Raw genomic sequence first — 15,672 nt, 5'->3', positions numbered from 1 at the left:
CTCCTTCTTTTCCTGTGCCAAGATGGAGACTGGGCATGACCCAGGGGAACTGTCTGGATGTCTCTGGCTGGGAGGGCAAGACATGCCCAGCCCTGGGTGTCTGCAGGGCACAAATACGGCAGATGTGTTTCTGTTTGTGGAACTTTTCCACCAGGATAGTACTCAGGAACAAAGCCTCTGCCTTTCCAGAGCAGGAATATCTGTTGCAGGGAAATGGCTGAGCTCCCTCACAAACGAACGTGAAAGCAGGCAGAGGGAGCCGCAGTGACTGACACAAGAGGGCAGTCCCTCCCTGCTCGGTGGGAGCAGCGGCTCGGGAAGGGATGGTCCTGCTGCGGGAGGATGGGAATAACCCCACGGTTTGACTTCCCTGCCCTCCCCTGCACAGCGCTCCTGCTTTGGGGTGTGGGCAGCGCCTGACCCAGCGCTGCCAAACTGTGTCCCTTTGCTTTGGGGGGATGCAAAACCCCAACCAAACCCCAAATGCCCCTGACTTCCCAGGAACAAGGGCATAATCTGGGGGTTTCTCTCCACCTAAGGAGCAACCTTGTGTCTTGCCCAGGCTCTTGCTTTATAACGTGGTTCATTACCTCAAACAGAAGCTTTGTTCACGTCACTCCTGCCCCGACCAGCCCGTGGGGACACAGCCTTGCTCTGCACACCACAAGCAGCTCGGTTTGCTGCTCAGTGTTTTCAGCAGTGATGGCTCAGCCCTTTATCTCAACCATCTGACCCCTCACAGGGTGGGATCACAGCCTTGGGGGCAGATGCCCCCACCATGGTCATTATTTACACCTTCACTTCACAGGTTCCCTCAGCCCAAAAGCACTGCAGAGGTCACCTCCCTCCAGACAGAAAGATCACGACGAGGGGATTTACAAATTCCCTTTGAATCCCTGCAGCAAACACAGAACTCTTCCCACCCTGAGAACGGTTTATTTTTGTGTAGGAAACCCAGTCCATCAGTTAGAACCACTGTCCCACGGGGGAACAGCGAGAGCAGAGGACCCCTGAAGGAACTAATGTCAGAACAGAGGATGGAAAGGCTGCTCTCCTGAATCCTCGTCTACACAGCTGGAAAATGTTGCTCCCAGCTGCCTTACTTAAGGCTAAATAGAGGAATTAGGATGGAAAAGTGATCACCTGGGCTGTTTCTGTTTAATTGGATAAGTCAGAGAGAGTTCCTTGTTGTTCATGCCTGTAGCTGGGTGTGCAGAGGGGAAGGAGGGGAGGCAGGACGTGGATTTGACTGATTCCAAAGCCTCACTTCCATAAGGAAGCAGGTTTAAAAAGAACACCAAGTGGGAGGTTGGTCCCACAGCAGGTTATAGGCTCAGCTGGATGGAGGGTCTAAGAGTTCTGATTTGTCAGGCTTCTGGTTTTCTCCATCACTGGATCTCTTCAGGCCTCGCTGTATCCACCCCAGCTTTGTGACACCTCGAAGGGAAAAGCCCCTCTCTGTAAGTACCCAAAGTGCATTTTCCATCGTGGTTTATATTTGCTCCTCAGCTTGGCTCTGTTCACGTGCAGTTTTTCTCCTCTCGTGTGCCCAAAATGATCATTTTGCCAGTTGCTTTCTGTTGCCCTTTGCTGGCTGTGTGACAGGGCCTGTGCTGGGGAGCTGGGCTGCTGGAGGGGTTGGTGCCTCCAGCCCTGCCTCTCCTCTCACACACATGCTCCCAGCACGAGCACTTGTGCTCTGAAAGGAAGCGCAGACGTGGAAGTAAATTGCCTCAATAATTCATGGGCTTTATAGCCCAGAGCAAATTATACCTTGGCTCTGTCATGAAATTCGGGTTGCAAATCCCTTTATGGCCACGCTCGTTAACCATCCAAGGAAAGTGGTACCTCTGCAATGGCTTTTCTAATTGATGCATTATGATCTTTGGAGAGCATTAAGTGGTAAACCTGCAGCATCCAGAGCGAGGCATCAGCAGGGGCTGGGCACAGGGAAAGTCAGAGAAAACCCATTTCTTTGTCTGTCTGGCTGTCCTCAAATAGCTCAGAGGAAGGTTTGGTTGGCTTGGTTTTGAGCTGCATTTCATCTTTACCAGCTGCAGTTTTTGAGGGAAAAGGATCCCAAGCTGTGCCAGTGCTGAGGGCACTGGGCAAAACCTGCTCACTTGGGGACAAAACACCTCTCCCAGAATCACTTTGCAGGTTCTTGGCTGTCTCCTGGCTCTCATTCTAACCATCTTTACCTGTTGGAGCCCTTTTTGCTTAGGGAGGGCACTGGCTAATTTTGCTGCAAATAGCAGAGGTTCTTCCCTTCACCCACAATTAAAATTCAAACTGCGAGAGAAGCCTTGGAATCCTACTCAGAGCAGACGATGAAAACAGGGTATCACAGGGGAATTGTGCTCTAAAAACTGGAGAAGACAATAAATGTTTTATGAAATTCTGCATCCTAAGGTCAATGAGCAAAAAAGGCTGAGGCGCAAAACCACGTTGCCGGGAAAACATTTTGTTCTGGTCAGTCAAAATTTAGAATACAAAATGCCAGAGCTCTTTTTAATCTTCCTGGGAGGAAAGAAGGGCTTGTAGAAAAGAACACAGACTTTAAAAGGGTTTTGCTTGTTGTCGTTTCTTTTTTTTTAGAATAATACCTTGGGCTCTTGGAGAGAGGAAAAAATCAGTTTCTATTTCAAACGTAGAAATTCCTGAATCTGCATTCCGGAGTTTGATTTTTTTACTCAGTTTTTACTGTGCTTTCCCAAGTAGCTCAAAAAGGAGGCAAAAAAAAGAAGGGCCTGATGTTGAGCTCCCAAATGTGCATTGCTTTTTCCCTTTCCAGTTTATGGCAGAACCTCCTTCCCTCCACCCACAAGGAAGGAAGGGCAGTGCCAAGGTCCGGGTAGTGCCCTGGGACCCCCAGTGTGCCACTGGTCTGGAAATGGGGACTGTAGCACTGCCTTCTCCTGCAGGGAATTTTGAGGATGAATACGTGGAGCGTGGGCAGCGCTGTCACAATGAACTACAGGTACAGTCAGAGCATGATGAACTTTGTGTGGGACATGAAGTGCAGGGAAAAAACCTCCCCACTCCCTCCCCCTCTTAAGGGGGGAAATCCAGAGAAGAAACCCGGGCTGAGTGTGGGATTTAGAAAGAGCCCCTGGACTTCAGGTGCCTAATCCAGACATCACCACAACATTCCTCGCCGAGGGGAGAGGAGCAGGAAGCTTTGTTCAGTTCCATGGGGCAAGAAACGTCCTTTCCCCCCTGAGCAGTGTCCTTTTAACCCAGCAGCTCCCGTCGGAGGGAGCTGTCAGACACCCCAAGGGCAGGAGGCAAAGGGGGGCTGTTCTGCCCCCACACCAGGTCACTCCGGCTGGGCTGGAAGGCAAGAGGGCTGTGAGGAGCCAGGGAACCAGACGGCCACGAAAACAAACACGCCGGGTGTATTTGGGGAAGGTTTCCCTCCGGCTGTTCCCAGCAGATGGGGGCAGTGAGCCGGAGTGGCCGTAGGAAGGTCGGCTTGTTCCGCACTTATTTCACTTAAAGGCTTTTTCACCTTGATAAAAGGCCCTGTACCTGCTGTAAAATACTGGTTTGGGCCATCTGGGATATATATTCTGTTATTTTCCACTGTAATAATCAGGAAAAAAATCTGTAATAATGAGTAGGGCTCTTTTTCAATCAAGAAACATCCTGGAGTGTGACAGGCTCCAGCCCTGCCACCGATATCCTGCGATTCCAGATCTGCACCAGTTTCGATGTCTCTGCCTCTAGTTTCCTTTGGCAAACACTTGTGGGATCACAGGGGTTGGAAGGGACCTTTGGCCATCCTCTAACCCAGCCTCCTGCTCAGCAGGGCAGCTTGCTCAGCAGAGCCCTGCCTGCTTCAGCTCTGAATTCCCCAAGGATTCGGCTCTCACTGCCCCTCGGGGCAACCTGTTCTACCTCTGACCACCCTTAGAGTGAAAGGAGTCCTCTGAATGGGATTTCCTGTATTTTAGGTTGTTCCCACTCCTTCTCACCCTGGCAGTTGGTTGATAGATCCCTCCTGAACCACCTCATCTTGAGGCCGAGGACCCCCAGCTTGCTCATCCTCTCCTTGTACATGGGATGCTTCAACCCCTTAACCATCAGAATATTTAACCCCGTCTTTTCTCCAACTTGTCTCAGTCATTCAGGAATTTCCCCTTAATTTCACCCACGGAATGTGGGCCCAGAGGAAAGCCCTGCAGGGAGCAGAGCTGGGTCCCTGTCCCTGTGCCTCTCCCCTGGGGCCGTGGGTTATTGCACTGCTCGCCCTGACCTTGCATCATCTCCCACAGCCAGAGCTGGCCACGAGCCATTCCAGCAGCCACCTCTGGGTGCTGCTCAGCTGTGCCCCAGAGGGGAGAAAACCGGCAAGATGAAATCAGAGAGAGCAGAGGAAGAGAGGGGAGATGCACCCACAGGAACTGTGTGATCACAAATGCAGCAGCTGCTGGGAAGCAGGGAAAATAAATGCAACCTTCCTCCTGCTTTGCCCGGTGCTTTGGGGTGGAAGGTGCTCTATAAATCCCCCTCCCGTGGGACATCGTGCTTTAGAAGCACAGGAAATTGCCTGGATTAAAAAAAAAAAAAGAACATAAGGAATAATGCTCTTCCAGGACAGAAAAGGAAGACCTATTTCCCTTCCTTTCTCTAGTTTTATTGTCACCAACAAGAAAACTGTATTTCATCAGAGCATGATGGCCTTGCTCCCACGGGTTTCAATCAAAATGGTCATTGATGAAAAATACTTGCCCTTGTTTTCTTGTGTGAATTGTAGCCAGTGATACTGCAAACCCAGTGCTGTGCTGGAATAATAATGAAGAAGAATCAAAGTTTCTGATTGATTCCCACCTCTTGATTTCTTAACATATCCTGCTATTTTGGGTACAGAACCTCTGCCCCACAACCTCCAAGCTTTAATCTTTAATTGACGTGCAAGATGCTGGTAACACGTGCCAACAGAATTAGAGAACAGAAAAAAAAACAGGATAACTTGAGCGTCTGTGGGATTAGTTTGGTGACATCTTCATCCATTTATAATTATAAAACATAAAACTGCAAGTGTGTACATGTGTCTGATCAGCTGCTGGCTCTGTTACACAGCCCTTCTGACCTCTCTCCTGTTTCTGTGCTCACACCTTGTCCTTCGAGGTGGCCACTGGGAGCCTCTTCCCTTCGTACCTTGGTTTGTGGGGTCACTCACCCACGGCCCCGTGACTAATCCTCACACCCCAACTGGCTACTTTGAGTCTGAAACAACATTCAGAGAAACGAAACTGAAAAAGGAGGAGTTTCTGAGCAGACAGGAGACAGGGTGGGGGGTGGAAGAGGCAATGGCCAGGTCCAAAAATCAGTCAGGTGGTTCCTGGGCTTCACAGCAGCCCGTGAACCTCTAATCACAGGTGTGGATGCAGAAGGGTCTGCCTTCAAATCTTGCACGTCTGAGTTCCAGTGATTCACATCTAAAGCTGGTGCTGCATTGTCTTGAATTCAGGGAAGGTTCCAGCCTAAAATCTCTGGCACAGGAAGTTCAGCTTCCTCTCCAGATTTCCTTCCTCCACCTCCTTACATGCAGAGCAGCAGGGAACGCACTCGAGCCTCGCCGGGGCCGAGTGAGAGCTCCTGAGGCTGCAGAGCAGTGGGAGTTTGGAGCCAACACCTTCAGCTGGAGTGTCCTGGGGGGCAGCACAGACCAGGGGTTCTTGGTGCCAACACCGTGTCCCCAAAACCTCCTCAACTGCTGAGCTTTGTTCTGGAACTGCACCCAAAGCTGCCCCCAGTCCATAGTCACACATGATCTCCGTGGGTACAGGTGACTCTGGGTGACATCCATCCCATTTCCACAGGGAATTGGGTAAAGCTGTTATCCTTGGCAGTGGGGAATTTGCCCATAATGTAAATTTGTTACAAATGCAAGAAAAACTATGGAAAGCCAGGTATGGATCATGTCAATGCCTAAGATATCACTGATTTTAAAAGGCTAATTTCACTTCTTGGATTTTTATCTAGGCTTTGGTGTCCTTTAAAAACAGCTTGCTACACACCAGGCCGAGGGCCAGGCAGTCCAGTTGTCACAGAATCCCAGAACATTCTGAGTTGGAAGGGACCCACAAGGATCACTGAGTCCAGGTCAAGTGAATGGCTCATACAGGGGGCTGAACCCGTGAGTTTGGCATCATTAGCACTGAGTTTGAACCAACTGAGCTCATCTCGAGGTCAAGCTTGAGCCTCAAACCAAAACAGGCAGGAAATCTGTGAATGGCACTATAGCTGGAGGCTGGTGTTAAGTTTGGGAGGATGGTGATGCCTGAGTGTGTTAGAAACCTCAGTCTGCAGAAACAGGCCTTGATCTGTGTGTCTGTGCCCGTGCAAAGCCCTCAGGGGGATCTCAGCCCTCAGGGGGATCTCAGCATCTCCGTATCTCCACGGAGTGAAGCCCTCACCAGGGCTGAACTGAGCTGGCAAGGCACTGGTGCAGCTCTCGATGCTTCCAGTTCTGGAATCTGCCTGTGGAGCTGTCTCTGGGATGTGTGGCTGTGCTACCAGAGCTCCAGTGCACGGTGTACACGTTCCCTACAAAAATTCCCTCCTGCTCTGACAGACCCAGCGTGCTGTACTGGCAGAGTGTGTGTGACTAAGCTCCTCCAAGCAGAGTTTATTCCATCACCAGCCCATCTCCTGAACAGAATGTGCCATACTGGGGAAAGGAGCAGAGGCAGCCCCTGCTCCTGTCCCTGTCCCCAGCACAGCTGGAGCAGTCCCCGTGGAGCTGCAGCTGAGGGGGAGCCTGCACAGCTCATCCTTCCCCCGAGCCACAACACGGGCTATTCTGGGCTGGGAAGAGGACAGGCAGGGAGCTACAGCTCTGTCAGTCCCCTGGATGGAGTGTTTCTGTTCCCAAGATCTCTCACTGCTGCACACAAGTGCCCAGAGCCGGGTTTAGCTGCAGCACAGGCTCAGCAAAGCCATTACTGGAAATAACCTCCCCTGTCTCTCCAGCCAGGGCAGAGCGTGCCCTTGGATCCCATCTGACAGCTTTCCCGGGAGACACGTGTTCCCAGCGCCCAGCCTCCCACCAGGCTGGAAAAACATCCAACCTGGAAGCACAGCCAGGGCAGTCACCTCGGTGCCCAGTGCAAGGGCTGGCCTGGGGCACCAGGGAGGGCTGAACACCCACATTATTCACACCAGAGAGCAGAAAGCAGGAGGGTCACTGAGCTGCAGTGAGCAGGAGATTAATAAATAATAAATAGGAGCAGCATCAATTACCAGTGCCAAAGGGGGATGCTGTATCTGGATGCAGTTCTGCTGACTGGGCCATACTGGTAAACCACAGAGTGCTTTTAGCTTCCACCCCGACATTAATTTTGGCAGTGGAAAGAGGTTTTATTAAAAGTACTGCAAATGTCATTCATCTTTATTCCTATTGCGTTTGTTACGAGGATTTAAACCCCGATATGGAGCTATGGGGAGATGCAAGAATTGAAATGGACTCATCTGATCATAAAACTAAATGAAACTCTAAACAGGAGCTCACGTTTTAAACGGTGAGAAGCACATTTGTGTATTATATTTCTAGTACTGTAAGGTGGTACTGATATGACCTGTTTCTCAAGGTTGTTTTTTTCTCTAAGGTGTTCTTTTTAAATCCTTTGCAAAGCAAATTATCTGTAGGTACGTTATGACAGCAGCCCATAATCCATAGGGAAAAAAAAATTAAATAAAAGGTAGGAATGTGGAGAAATGAAACCATTCAATTACTGTTCGAAAATATTAAATTCAGAGGAAACAAATCTATTCTCTGAAGCACTACCCAGTAATCTAAGCTGTTCAAAATACTGCTGTAAGTTCACTTATTCGAAATTGTCCCCAGGTTTTGTGCTCGTTCATGGTGACATGTGGCCCTTGGGGAAAGGGGGTGGCTTATGTTACTTTGAATGTCTATTTTTTAATGTATTCCTTGACCCTTTAGAACTTCTTAGTCCAAACCTGCTTGTGTTTTAAGGTTTATCAAAATATTTCCCATCAAAATTACTTCTTCAATAAATGTTTTGGCTTGACTAAGCAAAAATATACATGTAGAGGGGCTTAATTGTTTCCAGCACGTCTAATTGTCTTTGTATAAAACCTCAGTTTTTCATGCTGTTTAATTACTAAAACATTAATTTTTCCCAAGAAACTTCCCACTGGCTGAAACGCACACAGATATTTCCACATCCTGGAAAATACCCAAGAAAGATTCCAACTTTTCTCGTCCTGTATTTGCTGTTTGGAAACATGAATTTAATAAGCACGTTCTTTCTAGCAGGTGCTCACAAGAAAGGGGTTTGCAGAATCAGGATCTTTGCTGACAAGTGTCCTGGATTTGGGATATTTGCTGTGCCAGAATCCCAGAGGTCCCATGAAAGTTCTCTTTCTGTAACTCAGAATGACCCACCCTCTCCTTGTTCAAGGGACATGAACTTCCCCAGGAGTGTCGAGCTTGGCTGCAAGTTCTTTCCTTCTGAACTGTGTTTTGCTCAGTCCCAGTACATTTTCCCAAATAAATACTTTCTCTTGGAGTACAGGATGTAACCATTACTGAGTCTTACATTACTAGCTATTGCAATTAAATTAATAACCACTGAACTTTCTAAGGACCCCTTATCCCTTTTCTTTACTGCAATGAGGCTTTGACTAAACAGAGATTCTCCAGGGACTGTGGTACAAGTCCCCTGACCCTAAATATTTTTGCTTCATGAATGCAGTTTTTGTTGCCTGGTTTCTCTCCCTCAGCTGCAGGTAAGGCTCTCACAGACCAGTGCTCTCCTCAGTAATTCCAGGGTTTGGGAGCAGCTTCCCCAGGACACGCACCCGCTTTCCAAAGCTGCTGGCAGGGATGGAGGAATGTTCTCTGGGAATCTGACACGTAGCTAGGTAAGCAAATCCTCTCTGTGTTTGAAGGTGTTTCACCTTCACCACTGCTCTGGTGTGCTTGGCATCACAGAAAGTTCAGGAGCCAGGCTGAATTCTCAGGGTGGATTCTGAACTCAGCATCTCCTGGGTGCCAGTTGTTTTTCTGTTAGTTGCTCAATAAGACAATTAACCCCTCGAGGAAAGTCCCTTTAAATGGGGAAATATTAGTCTTTAAGCTTTCACTCCAACTGCTTAATCAGCATCCATGCAACTGAAATGTTCCTTACCAGATTACTTAAAGGGTGACCTACACGTGTGCAGGTGGCTGGGTGCACGTGTGTGTTTGCAGAACTGTAGAACCTGATTTCTAAGATTATTATAACGTTATTGTTGCCATCATATTATTTCCCAGGAGCACTTTTAAAAGCCAAGCTACAGCTTGCAAATTTAATGGTACAGCACCAAATGTAAACCCATAACACACACCTGAGTTCTAGAAGAACCAGCACAGGGAGGAGAGCTCTGATACAATTCTGATTGCAGGAAAAAACCCCCCACCCAAACCCCAAATCTTCTGGCTCTCCCAATATGGGTTTGCATAAAGAAAAGGGGAAAAAAGGAGAATTGGTGGTTGGGAAGTGTACAAACAGGCTCAGACCAACCTTAAGTCACCTGTATATGTTTCAAGGTTAGAAGATGAAGAACAAAGAATCAGAACAGAGCTGGCTCCCAGCAGAGTTCTGCATTTTGTTGAACAAATATTCATATTGATCACTATTATAGTATTTATTTGTGGAAATAGTAATTGTAATATAATTTCCTTCCCCCCCATACTGAGTCTTGTGTTATGTCTGAAAAACCCTCTCACACTGAAGTGAATTGTGGGAGGGGGGCTTGGACTTGGAAATTGGATTTTTGTGGGTCTCAAACCATGACAGTCACAAACCTGCATATTTGTACCACGCTGTAGGAATTTAGCACAGTATAAAATCACGGTGCTGACTGCAAGGAACACCAGATCCAGGTTCCACCAACCCCAGCATTTCATCTCCCTTCTTTCCACAAGCTGCCCAGGGTTAGTGGCTCAGTAATTTCACGTCATTGTCCCTCAGTTCCCGTGGAGTGACTTGCAAAGTCTCTCAGCAATTCTGAGCTTACTGTCCTTGAACCCACTTGAGATCAACCACCCCAATCCTCAGCACAAGTAAGAAGTTCAGGATCATCTTCCTGATGATCATTAGTTAGGAACTCAGGTGTATGGACTTTGCTGCCTTTGTGTCCTGAATTACATGCAGCCTCCCAGAACCAGTTCCCCTCACCTCAAAACGCTCTCAATTATATTCTCCTCAGACTCCAACAGTTTTGCTAATTTTATGCGATGTTCTCAGAAGTCGTTTAAAATAACTCTTTTGTTCCATAATAACAGGGAAACCGAAAGAAACTGTGAGAATGCAGAATGTAACTAAGGAGACTGAGCTACTCCTACTTTTTGCTCTGCCTGCCCTCACTGAGCATTTCTGCTCAGTGTGCTTTTACTGATTTATTTCCTTTAATGAACAATCTTGATATTCTGCTACCTGGGTCCTTCCTCGGGAAGGAGCAGCCATGGTTGTCACTCAGCTGTTAAAGACCTGGCAAATAACAGCAGGTTGGAGCAGTTCTGGACCAGGGTTCGAAAAATAAAATGATAGTTAAGAAAAAGAGTTCTGAACAGACTCGGGAAGGAAGCTGAAATTCAAACATTGTAAAAACTTCATCTAATTTGGGTGGAAAGTCGGGAGAAAGGAGGGCTCTGCCTTGCTTTTGGGACCAAATGGAGAACTTCAAACTGGATCAAACTCCTGGGAATGTCTCTGTGGATCTCTCCAGGTTTAACAGAATGCACACCACAGCAACCAAAGGATACACAGGCAGGCAAATTATTATGGAAGGGGAGACAGTGCTGGTGTGATTCTGGGATATGAGCTGGTCCTCGGAATTATTATTTTGAGTAAGTCTATTAGAGACACTTACCTGAAGTCACAAACAGAGAAAGAAAGAGGAAAAACATAATTATTTATTACTTCAGCAGTGTTCTTAATCCACCTGAGGAGCTATGCAATCTTGAGAACTGCTGATCTTTCACCTTTTTTTTACAGAGCATAATTTACACCCTGATGGTGACAGTCCTTCTGAGACCAGGAGCATCTCGAGCTGCCATAAGAATCATGCAATACATTGCAATACAATAAAAATATGTAAATTTTTTTATGGCAGCAATGCTATTTGCATGGAAAAAAACAATTTATAAAGTGGGACTGCCTAAAGATTCACCTCAGTCAGGATGCTCCCTACAAAGGGGTTAATAACAGCAGCTGATTGAGAAAAAGGTGCAAGAAATTTTGCAATTGAGAACTGTGGAGCAACCTGCTCACAGAGCTTCTGTACATCTCACCCAAGCTTCAGGAGAAAAACTGCTATTTTGGTGTGAGCTGACCTAGTCCTGGCCTGTGTGGAAGCCCCAGGTCTGAGAAATGTCACCGTTTGGTGAAATTCTGCGAGTTACATTTATTTTGATTTGCTTTGGCTACACCAGCTACCAAGTGGCCCAACAAAAAAACAGAATGTTTGGGTTTGTCAGTTAGTTGTCTATATTAGATCTTCAGGTTTTAGCAGATCTTTTCAGCTAAAATTTTAGTTACAAACAATATTTTTGTAGTATGCAGAAGCAGAGCAAGTCATACAATGAATAGGTCCATTTATTTCTGGTGACCTGAAATAAATGTCCACTGAACTACAAACCAGGGCAGTTTATGGACCTGTGTGCAAGAAAAGGAAGGTTAAAAATTAAAAAGAAATTAAAAAAAAAATCAAGATAATGCACAGCACAGGGCTGTGTGAGGCCATCAGAACAAACCACTGCAATGTGAGGTTCTTCTGACAGATTTTAAAATGCAGCAAAACTGATTTGTCCAGTGAGATTTGCAAAGCAAACCCCACCCAGCCCACGTGGAACAACCCTCCCCTCTGTAAACAACCACTTCCAGTCCTCATAATCCCTCTCCATAATAGCAGGATAACTGTGTATCAATCAAAATTTTCACTGGAGAACAAGATATAACTGAGTCACTGCATCAGGAACAGGAACTGTTGCAACAGTTACATTTTTACAAAAGGATAGGTGTGGTGGAAGCATTAGCTCTGTGTACGTGTGGGAGAAACACATCGGATAGTTCAGTGTCCTTACCCCAATTCCACGGATTTGAGGACATGGCAGAGCACAGACCTGTGGGCAGAAACACCTGTCAGCTCTCAGAAATAAGTATTTGTATGATAAAGAATGTGCAATGAGAAAAAAGCATGCATTAGTTTTTAATGGTATACTTTATAATGACATAATTCATTATATAATTAATTCACGCAGCAGTTCTTCTAGTCCAGTAACAAAACCTCAACGCCATTGCTTTCTAGAAGTAACAAAATGTGATTTTCTCTTTGTTATGAACCTCAGAATGTTATTTTTGTTCACTACACGGATTTTTTTTCTGTATGATCCAGTGTTAGGTAAAGATTTTCCACAAAATCTGATAAGACACATGAATTTTCCTTTGCAAAACAAGGATTTTTCTCTTCCTCTCTTCCTTTTTTTTTTAATCCTTTGTGTATATAATTTTTTTTTCCCTGATGTAGCAAGTGGTCATTCTTTTCCTCACAAATTGAGGTGTATTCCCAAGAGGGTATTTCAATCTCTGCTAAGCCTAAAAGCAATCTCTAACCAAAAAAAAAAAAACAAAAAAACATCATGCAACTTGCCTCCTATAAATCTCCCTGAGATTTTATGACTTAAATGTTGTGTGTAACTGCTTTTGAAATCTCTAGAAAACTTTGCAAATATCTAATTAACTTGTGGTGTTCCTTAAGCGCTGAGATTTAATCAGTGCTTTCCAGATGGGAGTGCTGGATGAATCTCTGGCCTCAAGAACATTGACATTCCCCTCTGCATACATGTGGTTCCACAGATTTTAGTGGGATAATTCCTGTCCACAATGCACATGTACATGTATTTCTTTCAGGGGTGGAAGAGAAATTATTTCCCCACGGTTACTGATGGAATACAAGCAATTTGGGACAATAACTCAAGAATAATTTATTCTAATGTCAGGAAACTTCTTGTTTTGCTATTTGTAAATCTCAGGGTGACAAATTAAAGCTTTGGTGCATCATAAATGTTACTTAAAAACAAACATTTGATTATTGCAAAACCAAGGTTTAACCACACCGGGATCTAATAGTTTTTCATAACAGACAACCTGAACAATAGCCAACCCACTTTCCTGCAGTTTAATTGGCAAACCTGCTCTTTCCCTTACTAATTACAGGTAACCACACCTCCCTTCAGAAAGCATGACAGCAAGGAACAGTTTGGCTTAAATTCTGAAGAAGCAAAGAATCTTCTAGGGGAAGAGTTTGCAGGAAAAGCAGCCAGGTAATGTCAACTCTTTAACAAGGTATAAACAAATAAGGGGGAAAAAAAAACCCCAGATTTACCCTGTTGGAGGAGGAAAAGTGATGCAATATTGTATTAATACTTACTTTTCAGTATTAATTAGGGTTTCAGTATATGAGTTCTGGTGTGAAATGATCCCATCTTGGAAACATCTCTCCTGCCTGGTTTATGTGAGGCCCAGTCTATAAGACAGAAATTGAATTTTTCTTTTAATGCTAATTAATTTTTTTCTACTTTCTCTTCCATGCAAACCCTTCCAGACCAGTGGTGGATGTTGTGAGGAGAATATGAAAAGAAGGCTCTGGAAGCTTTGGCTGCAAGAGCACCTTTATTGCCAACACTGGGAAAAGAGAAGTTCTAAGCTACGGAATTGCCGCTCGTCGAGTTCCCCAGGGAAAGATCACAGAATTGTGGAATAGTTGGGGTTGGAAGGGACCTTTGGAGATCCTCCAGTCCAACCCCTCTGCCCAGGCAGGATCAGCTGGAGCAGGGGACACAGGGACACATCCAGGGGGTTTGGGATGTCTCCAGAAGGGGTCACCTCCATGGAAAGAAGTTCTGCCTCGTGCTGAGGTGGAACTTGTTGTGTTTTAGTTTATGGCCATTGCTCCTCATCCTGCCCTTAGGCGCCACTGAACAGATTCCGGCACCACCCGCCTTGGAGATATTTGTATGGATTGCTCAGATCCCCTCTCAGCCTTCTCTTCTCTGGACTAAACAGGCCCGACTCACACAGCCTCCCCTCACAGGATGGGATACAAAGGTATTTATTGCCTCCCAGCCCTCTGCGAGCAGCATTTGAAGGCCTGTGGCCCTCCCTTCCCACCCCTGTGGGAACCCCGGGCAGCCCCGAGCGCTCACGTTCCACACGGTGAGGGGGCCCCGTGTCTGTGCCCGTCCTGCGCTCCGTGCCAGCCCCTCTGCTCCCGCACCACCATCCGCGGGGCAGTTCCGTGCCTTTTTTTTTTTTTTTCGTTACCCACGAGGCTCTCGCAGCCTCCTTTTTTTTTTTTTTTTTTTTTTTTTTCCCCCTCCCCGGCCTGCAGGGCCGGCGGGGCGGCCGCGAACCCTCCTCGCTCCGCCCGCCCGCGCCCTTTGTTCGCGCTGAGGGGGCGGGAGCGCGCGCGCAGGGCGGGAAGCGGGAGCGCGCGCGCAGGGCGGGAAGCGGGAGCGCGACAGAGCGAGAGCGCGCGCGCGCGCGGCCGCCGCCCCGCCCGAGGGGCCGAAGGGCGTTGCCCGGCCGGGAGCGCGCGCGCGCACACACACACATACACAGACACACACATACACAGACACACACATACATACATACACACACACATACATACACACATACATACATACACACATACACAGACACACACACACCGCGAGGCGCCCGGGAGCGCGCGCACCGCCCGCCCCGGCCGCGCTGGGCGGGTGCCCGGTGGAGGCGGCGGAGCCTCCGGTGAGAGGCTCGGCTGGAGGGAACGCGCCGGGGGCTGAGCGGGGCCGGCGGAGCCTCCGGTGAGAGGCTTCGGCGAGAGGGGCGGCGGGGCCGGGGCGGGGCGGGAGCCGAGCCGGGGTTTCCCGGGCGGGCAGCACGGGCGGGGCGGAGGGAGGAGGAGGAGGGAGGTTCGCCGCGCCCAGGCTGCCGCTGCCCGATGGCTGCGGGGAGCTGAGCGGGCTGAGGAGGAGCCGAGCCCCAGCGACACCCCCCTTCCTTGCCGCGGATCCCTCCTTCTCGCCCGGCTCTGCCGCCTTCCCCGGGACCCGCCGGGCGCAGCGCGGGCGGCTCCCCCCGCTCCTCCTCCGCCGCCTCCTCCTCCGCCCCCCCTTCCCTTCCCTTCCCCAGGCCGGCGGGACGCGGGCAGGACCGCGGGCGGCGGACGGACCGGCCCGGTTCATGAGCATCGGCCGGCAGGGCAGGTAACCGTGTGTGCGAGGGGAAGGAGGGCGGGGGTCCCCTCGGAGCGGCGCCTCCCGCCCGCCGAGCCCCGGCCGGCCCCACCCCGGGGCCATCTTCGCTCGGCTCCCCCTCAGCCCCGCGCCTTCCCCTCCCCCGCGCTTCCTCCTTCTCCTGCCGCACTTCTCCTTTCTCCCTCTCCTTTTCCCCCCCCCGGCCTCCCCTTCCGCCGCCGCACCGGGGAGGGGGCCCTGGGCCGCCTTCTCCCTCCGAGCCCCCCGCCCGTGGCGGGGCTGGGAGTCGCCCCCCCCTCCCCGGGGCTCCAGCCTCCCCTAAAAAAGAAGTGTGTTTGTAGCTGGAGGAGGAGGAGGAGGAAAAAAAAAAAAAAAAAAAAAAGGTGGGGGTGGGACTGATTTGCCTCCCG

General features: G+C 48.7%; 1 protein-coding gene and 1 long non-coding RNA gene across 4 annotated transcripts in view; one reads left to right on the top strand and one right to left on the bottom strand.

Moving 5' to 3' along the window:
* Nucleotides 1-11,684: 11,684 nt before the first annotated feature.
* LOC108505346 lies at nucleotides 11,685-14,377 on the bottom strand. Of its 2 annotated transcripts, none has more exons than XR_001877460.1 (3): nucleotides 14,343-14,377; nucleotides 13,450-13,545; nucleotides 11,685-12,142 (listed from the first exon to the last, which is right to left on the bottom strand). It is a non-coding gene; the product is annotated as an uncharacterized LOC108505346 (long non-coding RNA). The 2 variants fall into 2 exon arrangements; XR_001877459.1 differs by lacking the exon at nucleotides 14,343-14,377 and adding an exon at nucleotides 14,225-14,336.
* Nucleotides 14,378-14,810: 433 nt separating this feature from the next.
* The window catches only part of GNB1 (G protein subunit beta 1), a 34,877-nt gene continuing 34,015 nt past the window's right edge, over nucleotides 14,811-15,672 (top strand). Inside the window, exon 1 of one of the 2 annotated variants that reach the window (XM_017831245.1) lies at nucleotides 14,811-14,869. The gene's annotated coding sequence lies outside the window, so the exon portion shown is untranslated. Of the gene's footprint in view, nucleotides 14,870-14,934; nucleotides 15,272-15,672 lie in introns of those variants that run through there. The other variant, XM_017831244.1, reaches the window with a different exon arrangement.

Source organism: Lepidothrix coronata, unplaced genomic scaffold (assembly GCF_001604755.1).
Source record: "Lepidothrix coronata isolate B3197 unplaced genomic scaffold, Lepidothrix_coronata-1.0 Scaffold188, whole genome shotgun sequence".
Classification (NCBI taxonomy): Eukaryota; Metazoa; Chordata; class Aves; order Passeriformes; family Pipridae; genus Lepidothrix; species Lepidothrix coronata.
The sequence above is the reverse complement of the archived record's forward strand: the minus strand, read 5'-3'. Positions and strand labels throughout refer to the sequence as shown.